The sequence below is a fragment of the Belonocnema kinseyi genome, chromosome 3, assembly GCF_010883055.1.
Source record: "Belonocnema kinseyi isolate 2016_QV_RU_SX_M_011 chromosome 3, B_treatae_v1, whole genome shotgun sequence".
NCBI classification, from domain to species: Eukaryota; Metazoa; Arthropoda; class Insecta; order Hymenoptera; family Cynipidae; genus Belonocnema; species Belonocnema kinseyi.
The window spans coordinates 24,197,997-24,208,276 of NC_046659.1; positions in this window are offsets into that span (position 1 = coordinate 24,197,997).

Here is a 10,280-nt window from a genome sequence, read left to right on the forward strand (position 1 = left end):
CAAGTTATTTTGCAGACGGAAAAAAATATCCATTACATTTCATAGAACTAATCCTATAGTAGAGGATACGCTGGGTAGTTTAATAAAAGTTAAAATCGTCTTTGTTTTACATTGCGTTGAACTAATCCCAAAACTATAGAGAAAAGTTCTATAAAATTATAACCGATTTTTTGCCACAAAAAAAAAATCTTTTGTATTATTATATTATTAATATTATACTCTAATATTTGTTCACAAGTTTAAGCACAACATTATTTACTATTACACAATCACTACACTATTTATACTCGCACGCTTTTCAATTTTTTATTCGCTGCGGTTTCGTACTCTATAAGTTTCGCATTCCTAACGAAAAAAGCCTTTTGGCTAGCCTAACTTGAAGTATAAAAAAAATCTGAAATATAATGCAGGTTATATTTCAGATTTTTTTATACTAGTTGCTGTGCAAGGACCTCTGCAAATTTTTGTGACCCATTCTGTGAAAAATAATGCTACGCCTATAATAATATATGTACTAAGATTTTAGATTTGAGAAAATCTACGAACTATTATTGTTTATTTTATGTGCTTAAACAAGATTTAAACTGAATCCAAAAATATTTAAAGATATTTTAAAAGATTTTAAAAAATTCAATATATATTTTCAGAAATTTAATAGATTTTAAAGTATTTCCACAAATATCCGAAGATTTCAAAAGATTCAACAGACTTTAAAGAATTCAAGAACATTTTTTATATTTTAAAATTACTTTAAAATCTTAAAACTCATTAAAATTCTACCGAAATTCCCTAAAAATTCTTCAAAAATACTTAGAATTCCTTAAATTCATTAGAAATATATCTTGAAATCTTTTAAATAATTCGAAACCTTTTGACATTCGAATATAAACTTAAAAACTTTTTAATCAAATAACTCCCGTTAAATTCCTTGAAACGAAATCCCTTAAAATTACTAAAAATCTCTTGAACTCATAAAAAGTATTTTAGAGTCTTTAAAACCTCTTGAAAATTCTTGTACTTTTTGAAATTCTTTAAAAATCTTTTAATATTCTTTAAAGTTACTTGAAATCTTTTAAAATTCATTTATAAACTTTAATCTTTTTTAATTTAAAAGAATTTTGAAATATCGTTTAATTATTTTGAAATTCATTAAAATCCTTTTAAACCCTTAAACATATTTTGTAGTTGCACAAGAATACATACACTCTTTTGAAATTTCTTGACATTTTTTAAAATCATTTTAAGGGGGGGGGGGTAACGTTAATTCGTGCAAAAAAGGCACATTTTTGCGAATTTTTTTTACGACACAGTTAAAATCTATTTATTAAAACCAATGGTATATTAAAGAATAGCATTCGAAGAATTTTTTCGAAATTTTCATGTAGAAATATTTAAAAATACAGCAATGGCAGCAATTGTTCAGAAGCGTCTCGAAAAAAAAAGTATAATTGCGGTGCCCCTAATAACTCGGTGCTGCATCATCTTAAGGGCATGTGACACAGCTAAATACCTATATGACCGACCTCACTTTATCAGTTCACTGAATCTTTTTTTGAACTTAAGAACTTTTTTTGTAAATAAAATATCGAGCTGAAACTTTGGAAAATGTATTAGAGTACAATAAAGTACGTTTAGGTACTGCATTTTGGTAGGAACTTCACTGAAAATTATTTTATCTTTTTTCTGAACCTCGACATTTTTTGAACGTTCAACTTTTTTTATACATAAAATATCGTTTTCAAACTTTGAGAAATGCAAGAGCCGAAAGAAAACTACGTTTAAGTAAAAATTTTAATAATAAAAGATGTAAAAAAAATATATTTCAACTATCAATTCCATCGGCATCAGCCGGTAACGTTGCACACGAAAATACGAATCCTCTAGAGCCTCATCTTGTGGCCGCAATATTCTTGAAAGGTTCTCCATTCAGAAAATCAAATTAAAAAATTGTAAACACCCCCCCCCCCTCCTTCCTAAATAATTTGGAATCTTTAAAAACTTGTAGAGCGCAAAGAGAAATTGAGGAATATGTCAGAATATTTGTCAAGATTGCAAGATATTTCAGAATATTTTGGTATGTAGAAAATATTAAAGACTATAAAGAATATCAAGAATGCCAAGAATATTGAAAGAATACGTGTATAGGAATATTTAGTGAATGTATCAGGAATATTGGAGTGATCGACTCCTCGGCATATAGAAATAAATTGGTTTAAAATTATGACATTTTGAAGACACCATTTTTTATTTTAAGTACATGTTACATTCAAATCTTTGGTATATATTTATAACCATCGTCAATTTTATTATTAGTGGTTACAAGTAAACTGTAATAAACGTGGTTTTTTTTAGAATAACATACGAATAACAATTATCGCTGACCGAATCCATTTGAAATCAGCAGGGACCTACACTTGAAATCGCAGAATTTTTCGAGAGCGAAATATTTTCTTTTTTAAAGGAATTTATACTTTTTTGCATGTTTTCAAAAATTGAATAAAATTATTTGAACTTGAGAAAGTTTAATTAGCAATTTAAAAATTATTAGGTTTCATGTGATTTGAATTTAACACAAATAATTGAAAATTTAAAGACTTTGTTTATAAAAAAGTTTCAATATGACGATTTTAAGTGAACATACATTTTGTCAGTTTAAAATGAAGTTCGAATTCTTTAAGTTAAAAGGTTTTGGAGTACAATTTTTTTCTTCGTTTTCAATGATTCCCATTAAAAATTATTATTTAGCTTGAAACTTTGTTTTAGTATAATTTAATTATGCAATGATTTTATCAAAATTCACCTAATTAGCTTGAAGGTCAAAATTATAATTTCGTTCTGTAAGAACAATTTTAAATTCTAGAATTTCAGAAGCTTCAAATTTGAAAGATTCAATTTAGTTTTCAATATTAAATCGTCAAATCTTGATCGCTTTGAATATATAATTGTTAAAATTCAAAAATTTGAAATTTTTAATTATTTAATTTTGAACGCTTCTAAGTATGAATCATTTTCAATGATCTAAGCTTAAAATATTCAATTTTTAAGGTTTTGACATTGCTCTATATTCTAAATTTTTAATCTGAAATCATTCAATTTCGTGATTCTTCAATTCAAAAGAAAATTGTTTGAGAGGAAAATTTGTTTGGTCAGAATCTGTAGGAACTAATTTGGAGTCATTTTTTGTGGCCATTTGGATATTATCACTTTATATTTATGATTCAAAAACAATTATACTGTTGCTTTCACAAACTGTGGTGATGGCATTTTAGAGACAACAACAAAGTATCTCTCACGAGGGCGCAGGCGTCGAGGCAACGATGCCACATATTTTGTGCGTTAAAATTTAAGAGCGTTAAAGGAGAATTTAAAAATGCTACGCAGAATATGGAGCTTTAAAAGAGACATAAGTAAAACTCAAGAATATAGAGGCAACACCTTCAATGTAGGGGTTAAAGCTTATTTAGAAGCAAAATAGAATCAAAATATCTTTAAGAGTGGCTGCGTAGGAGCTACTAGAATGAACGGCCATAAATTAGGGACAATGCTTCCACTTGGAGCGTCAAAGTAGGGCCCATATTTCGACTTGGGTGTGGATACACACCTTTATATAGGCGTGCCTGAAAGCCGCAAAAGATTTATTCTTCTAATATATCGACTTCAAACAAAATTTATGCAACTAAAGTCTTGTAAAAAATGTCAGGAATCACGGGATGATTGGCAAAGAAGTGTACCTTGACAAAGCCTCAAACGATGCAGCCAAAACTCTTGCTGTGGATGTTAGCAACAGAAGTGAAAGAGTGCATTACTCCATCTAGCTACCTCACTTTTAAAAGCCTGAGCAAAGGTAACACAAGTCAAAAACTTTCTCCAACAGCTCTTCGACAAGAAAATACAGGAGAACTTTTACAGAATCGTCTAACATAAGTTCTTGGCAAATGGCATAACGTTTGCTATTCCCAAACCTCTCGCGCTTATTCAAGGACAGTGGGATTCGTTTTCGCGTACCAGGACGCACAGTAAAAAAATGTGTTCAAAATGATACCGAAATGAATATCATTTTGATATGCAACAAAAATGATACCGAATTCAAGAGCATTTGGATCGGCCAGAGTGAATGATCAACTTTTGGGATCATAATGATCTGATTCAGGGTCATGTATATAGTCAAACCAAGATGGCTGACGTTCGTCGAGTACTTTAGATCATATGCAAGCTTTTCATGGTTTCTGATCGTGCAGTGTAATGAAAATATTGAAAAAATAATTAAATCTGATATTAGAAAATACCACCTGTAAGTGTAGTTCTCACTTACGTGCAGTAGATATAATTATTAGGTTATGTCGTTATCACACCAGCGCCAAGAACTGGCGGGCATTTTATTTCGTCTAATAAATAAATAAAAAAATAAGACCAAATGGATCTGAATGGACGGATCATTATGATCTCGAGAGTCAAATGATCGTTGGAGTAAAATGCTCTGCAACAAAATTGATCCTTTTTTTACTGTGCGATGTTATTTCCACCTTAGTATAAAATTGAGATATACTATCTAAGTGTCCCGCCTACGCGGGAACTACGTATCTTCTCAGGCACAATAAAGCCCTCAGAGTACTTTACTACTATATTTATCGCCCCTTACGGTGTTAGCCGCGACACTGCCTAGCTAAACGCTCTGAGGAGGATAGACTCAATCGTCCGGAACAAGAAGTCCTGAATTTTGTGGAAGTATGAGTTTAAGACCGCATTCCCCTTTGCACATTTGAGGCCTGACACCGTTCTACAGGACTTCAATAATCAAACTATATTCATGCTTGAATGCTTGGCCATAAGCAATTACATCACAGTCAAGAAAAAGGGAAGGGTGGAGAGATATGGAAAGCTTAAAAGAGAACTGCGACAATTTTTCCCAGGATATTTGTTTAAAACTATTGACCCTGTGATCGGTGGATTTGAAGGTGCGTTGCTATCGCTGATTCGCAAGCACGAAGCCATACATGCGTGCCCAAAACACACAGTCATTTGCGAGATAGATGCAGATACTATCGGCGAGAAAACTATAGGCATCTGCCTTTCAGTTTTAACAAATCAGTCAAAAAAATGCTAGCGCAACAAAAAAACAGTCATTTAAAAGCTGAAAGTATTCTACGTTAATGAGCTTGAAGACGTTTATGTAAAAAAAATTGTTGTGCTTAACAGACTGAAAAATGTAAAAAAGTAAGGAATTTTACGTAGATTTAAGAACAGTCAAGTTTAGAGCATTATTTCTTATACAAGGAGCGATGGAAACAATTTGAAAAAATTCATGAGTATGAGGAAAACTGTTGTGAACCACTTGCAGTTGAGAAATTTAAAAAATAGTCAAAATTGTTGCTTAAAAGTATAAAAATGTGCAACTATATGATCTTCAGTTCTAATACAGAAATTAAAGCAATTCAAACTGCAAACTGTAATGCATAAGCTCTGTATTTATTTTCAATCGCCTGTAAGGATGTGTTAATCTTATTTTTCGTGAAAATCGCGATATTTTTAGACATTTCTTTTGTTGGAAAACAAGTCACAGAAAGCAGGGGGGGGGGGCTTCTTTTTACTGCCGACTGCTGGTCCCTTTCTTTGACCCGTGGCCAGGTGCCATCCAAGCATTCAGAACTAGGGGCCGAAGAATAGTACCAGCGGTCGGCAGTAAAACAAAAAAAAGGTGAAACCCCCTGCTTTCAGTCACTTGTTTTCCATTAATAAAAAATGTATAAAAATATCCCAATTTTCACAAAAAAGAAGACTAACACATCCTTCCGGGCGATTGAAAATAAATACAGAGCCTATCAATTACAGTTTGCAGTTTGAATCGCTTTAATATCTGTATTAGAACTGAAAATAATATAGTTGCACATTTTTGTGCATTTAAGCAACAATTTTTATTATTTTTTAAATTTTTCAACTGCAACTGGTTCACAACAGTTTTCCTCATGCTCATGAATTTTTTCAAATTTTTTCCATCGCCATCGCCATCGAGTGCGAAACAAAAACAATTGTCGAGAATATGAAGTTTCAGTATATGCGGCACTTCACATTCTCGACAATTGACTCGATTTTCTTGAGAGCATTTAGCAGAGCAGTAGTAAGGCGTAAGAGTGACAGAGATGGTAATAAAGCACTCTTAGTGCCGCATTGCTCCTTTGGATGTAGCTCGTTCCCGCATGAGTTGGACAACTAGATAGTATGGGTCCTAGAGGATAGCTGTGAGCATGACACGCTCTGCAACTATGCTCGAGAATATCTTGGTTTAAAATGTGACGACGATATGCTAAAGTGGAAATGACACCGTCTTGACTTGTCAAAATGAAACCCGCCGTGCCTGACTTCAATCCTTGTGATAAGGGTAGATAATATTTGATGTATTTTGCTAACATTTTGCCATATATATATATTGGTATCCACCCTGTATATCGCCGGTGCTTATGAAAAAACTGTAAAATATAGCCATAAAGAAAAACCTTTTTCAATGATGCCGTGAAAAATAACAGGCTACGAAAAACAATATATATTTCGGTAAATGCTGAGAAAAAACCTTATTCCTATACCCGCCGTGAAAAGAGAGCGTACTTATGACAAAACAGTGAAAAAAACCTTTTTTGTGAAAAAGGCATAAAAAAGACCGTATTCGTTGAAACTTTTAATTAAACTGTTTTATTCCAAGAAAAAAAACTATAATAATCATTTTTCCGTAAAAAAGTATTATTTGTGGACTATGCAAAAAACTATAAACAAATATTAAGTTAAAATCGTGTGGTTTACGCTGCTAAGCCGCTTATTGTCTGGGCTTTAGTGTTGTTTATACATGTATGTTTAATATAGAGCACGTGGATTTATAAATATTCATATAAAACATAGTTGATAATAGGAAAGAGGAGAAAAGTACTGGACGGATAGTGCTCGGCCGAAATAATGAAAACTCACTTCAATTTTCTAAACTTGTTAATATATTTGGGCAATCAAAAATATTATAAATTTTCAGTTATGGTGAAAGACGCACTTTTAAACTTTGTTTATGCAGTAAGAAAAATATTTTTCTTATGAATATTTTGACTTATCGAGTTTTGCTTAATAATATTTATGAACTTTACAATATTTATGAACTTTGGTTCAGTCAAATAATTAATATGTAAATTATTATATTCACTGTTTACTATTGTAATAATTGAAATTACTAAAATATGTTTTTATTAAGACCATTCAATAATGCGGGTTTTTTTCACAGTGTTTATACAGGACTGGTTTTTTTCACAGCGGTTACCAATATGTATTTTTTTTACAGTGTTTACTGAGATATTTTTTTCATCGCATTTTATAAAGATGAGTTTTTTCATGGCGTTATGATAGGAAGTTTTTTTTCACAGCAATATTTTTTTCTTTTATAAAAGGTAAAATGAAATGTGGACCCTAATTGAATACATGCTTACATTTAAGAGATATTTTAAAGAGTAACAAAGCTTTAAACTACCTCCTTGGAGCATATGTTTTGTTTACGGATAGTACCGAGGACGATAGTAAAAATGTTTAGTAACATATTACTGTAGGATCAGTGGCATTGGCGTGAGACCCAATCGCGTTACCTTCTTGATAAATATTAAAATTACAAGCAATAAAAACTTGTTAATGATGTCAAAGGAATATTAATTTAACGTTGATGACTATTAATAATAATTTCCTATTAGTAAATTCAGATTTCGATCTCAAGCTGGTACCATAATTTAAGTTCGTCGGGATTTTAAAGAAAAGGTCGGTAAAACGTTCACTAGTTAGACAACGATATCTATTTTGTAATTGACTAAGGCTGGGGTTAAAATATAATAGGACGTTTGAAAATAAAGAAATTGGCTTGAATCGAAACTTGAAAAATTATAACGACGATTACCTTATGAGCAGCGGGACCAGAGGTTGACCGGCGAGCGCCTATTGCGACGCCCCTTTTTAAAACCTTGCCCGAGTATCGCCCCTCTCCTGATTCACTCTTCAGGGAAGCCTTCATTCGAAAAGTTTCGCAGCTTGATACATGTCCGCGGAACATTAAAACACGCTTTCGGCTGCCGCGGTGGCAAATCTTTTCAGTCATCGGCGGCTTTGTCCCGCGGCTTGATTACACCTTATCGCCAAACTTGTTTAACATTCGCGACTCGATTCGCACTAATCGGTCGCCATTTTTTTTACTTGTTATTCTTAACCTACATTTATTATAACAAACGCTTTATTTCTTACTTTCTTATGATAACAATTATATAAATATGAAATTATTATTTGCGCACTTTACCTTATTTTTAAAGTAAAAGCGTCTTTAGCCAGTACTAATGATTTGTAAAATAAAGTATATGCATCGAGCCTCCTAACCTTGAAGACAACCTAATAGTCGTACAAAGCACTATGGTCAAAAGATTCTATTTAATGGTGTACCGGGATGAGTACCAAAGTTTTTTTTCTTTATTTCGGGTACGATCTGGATTCTATACTATTTAAGGAGGTTCGGTCTGGATCCGAACCGTTTCAATTCGGCTTCAATCTAGATGGTTCTGACCTTAAACCATATGACATCGGACGGCAAAAGAATTTAATGAACGTCCTTAAGACGTTCCAGAAACGACATACGCCCTATAAATAATAGATTAATATGTTTATCATTATCTAAAATCCTTTTCATTTTTTTCTTTTCGAAATTGCAGTATTAATTGGCAATATTATTTCTCTTGTTAGTTAATTTATATTGATATGCTTTAAAGGCCATGACATTTCCATACCGGTTTCCTACATTGTTGTCTAGGCTAAATCAGATATCGATAGCTTTAATTTAATATTCAAAATTTTTAATTCAATTTCTCATATTATGTAAACGCAAGTTTCTAAAATAAAATTTGTGAGATACGAATTAAGTAAGAGTCACGTGGCCGTATGGCGCTTTAAACATCAGTCTAATTCGCCACCACCAAAATATGCCTAAACGGGTGAGTTGCTCAACGTAATATCTTACTATATAATCTAAAGTCAATTATAACGGTCTATTCAGCTAGTTTTTTCCAGAAAATGTTCTTGTTTTTTTTTTGTTATGGAAAATTTAGTGTATTTTTTTCGCTTGAAATTGGCGCGTGTTGTACACTACGCGGTAGTATACGATTAGCAAGGGGAATGAGTACCAAAGCGGGGATTCGCCAAATGTCGCTTTTAACACCCGATAAACAAATCTTACACAAAAGATAAAAAAAAAATTATTGAAAAATGGTGAAAGTTCACGATGAAATTTGTTAAGTTCTGTCACTAAAAATTTTAATTGTTTATGAAAAATTACATATACTGTCATTGTAAAAAGTTGTAAAGTAGGCAACAACGGAAAAAACGAAATATTACGTGAAGAAAAATTTTAATCGATTTAAATTATTTATTTAAAAATTATTGTATTGATATTCCAGTTAACAGTTCTTGTATTTTACATTTACACAACGTCGCACAATAATAAATAATTATAAAAAGAGATCTTAAAATTTGGTTCTTTAATTTTTCTGAACTGCAGCTTATGAGGATGGCTTTTTCACAGTTTCAACTTGTCGGTTGAGCGCAATGGTTAGCACTCCCGACTGCTAGGCGAGAGATTTAGATATATAGATGTAGGTTCGATACCCCGTAGCGTTAGAAATTTTGTTTGTAATATAATGTCGAAATGTAATATATGTATTCCATCTAAACAGAACCATTAATATTTATATTCAAAGTACTCGCAATCAATTAATATTTATTTTTTAAATACCTTTTTTGTCATATCCTTAGACCTTAGACTATAGCAGTATTGGTACCCAGTGTTGGGCCGACAATGACAGGCAAGCCTTGGCTGCCAAGTCAAGGCCATAGTTATCAATCCGGCAATGGCGTGACGATGGCAGGTAAGTTTGGTCCAATACTGGTACCCAGTGTTGGGCCGACAATGCCAGCCAAACCTTGGCTGCCAAGTGCAGGCCATAGTTATCATTCCGTCATTGACGCGATAATGGCAGCCGAGATTCGGCAAAATTTTTGCCGACTATGGGCCAATGTTGGGCCGTATGTGACTTCGCACTTGGGGATATTTTCATTGCCCAATAGTACCCTAGCGAACCGAGTGGGCGGGAAGTACACTCTACAGCGTATTCTGATAGAATCTACATAGTATCCCTTCCATATTATATAACAAAAACTCAACAAAAAAAACAGCAATATGGGCATTTAGCTTGTTGCAATTCGGATTCTACATAAAAATTTTAATT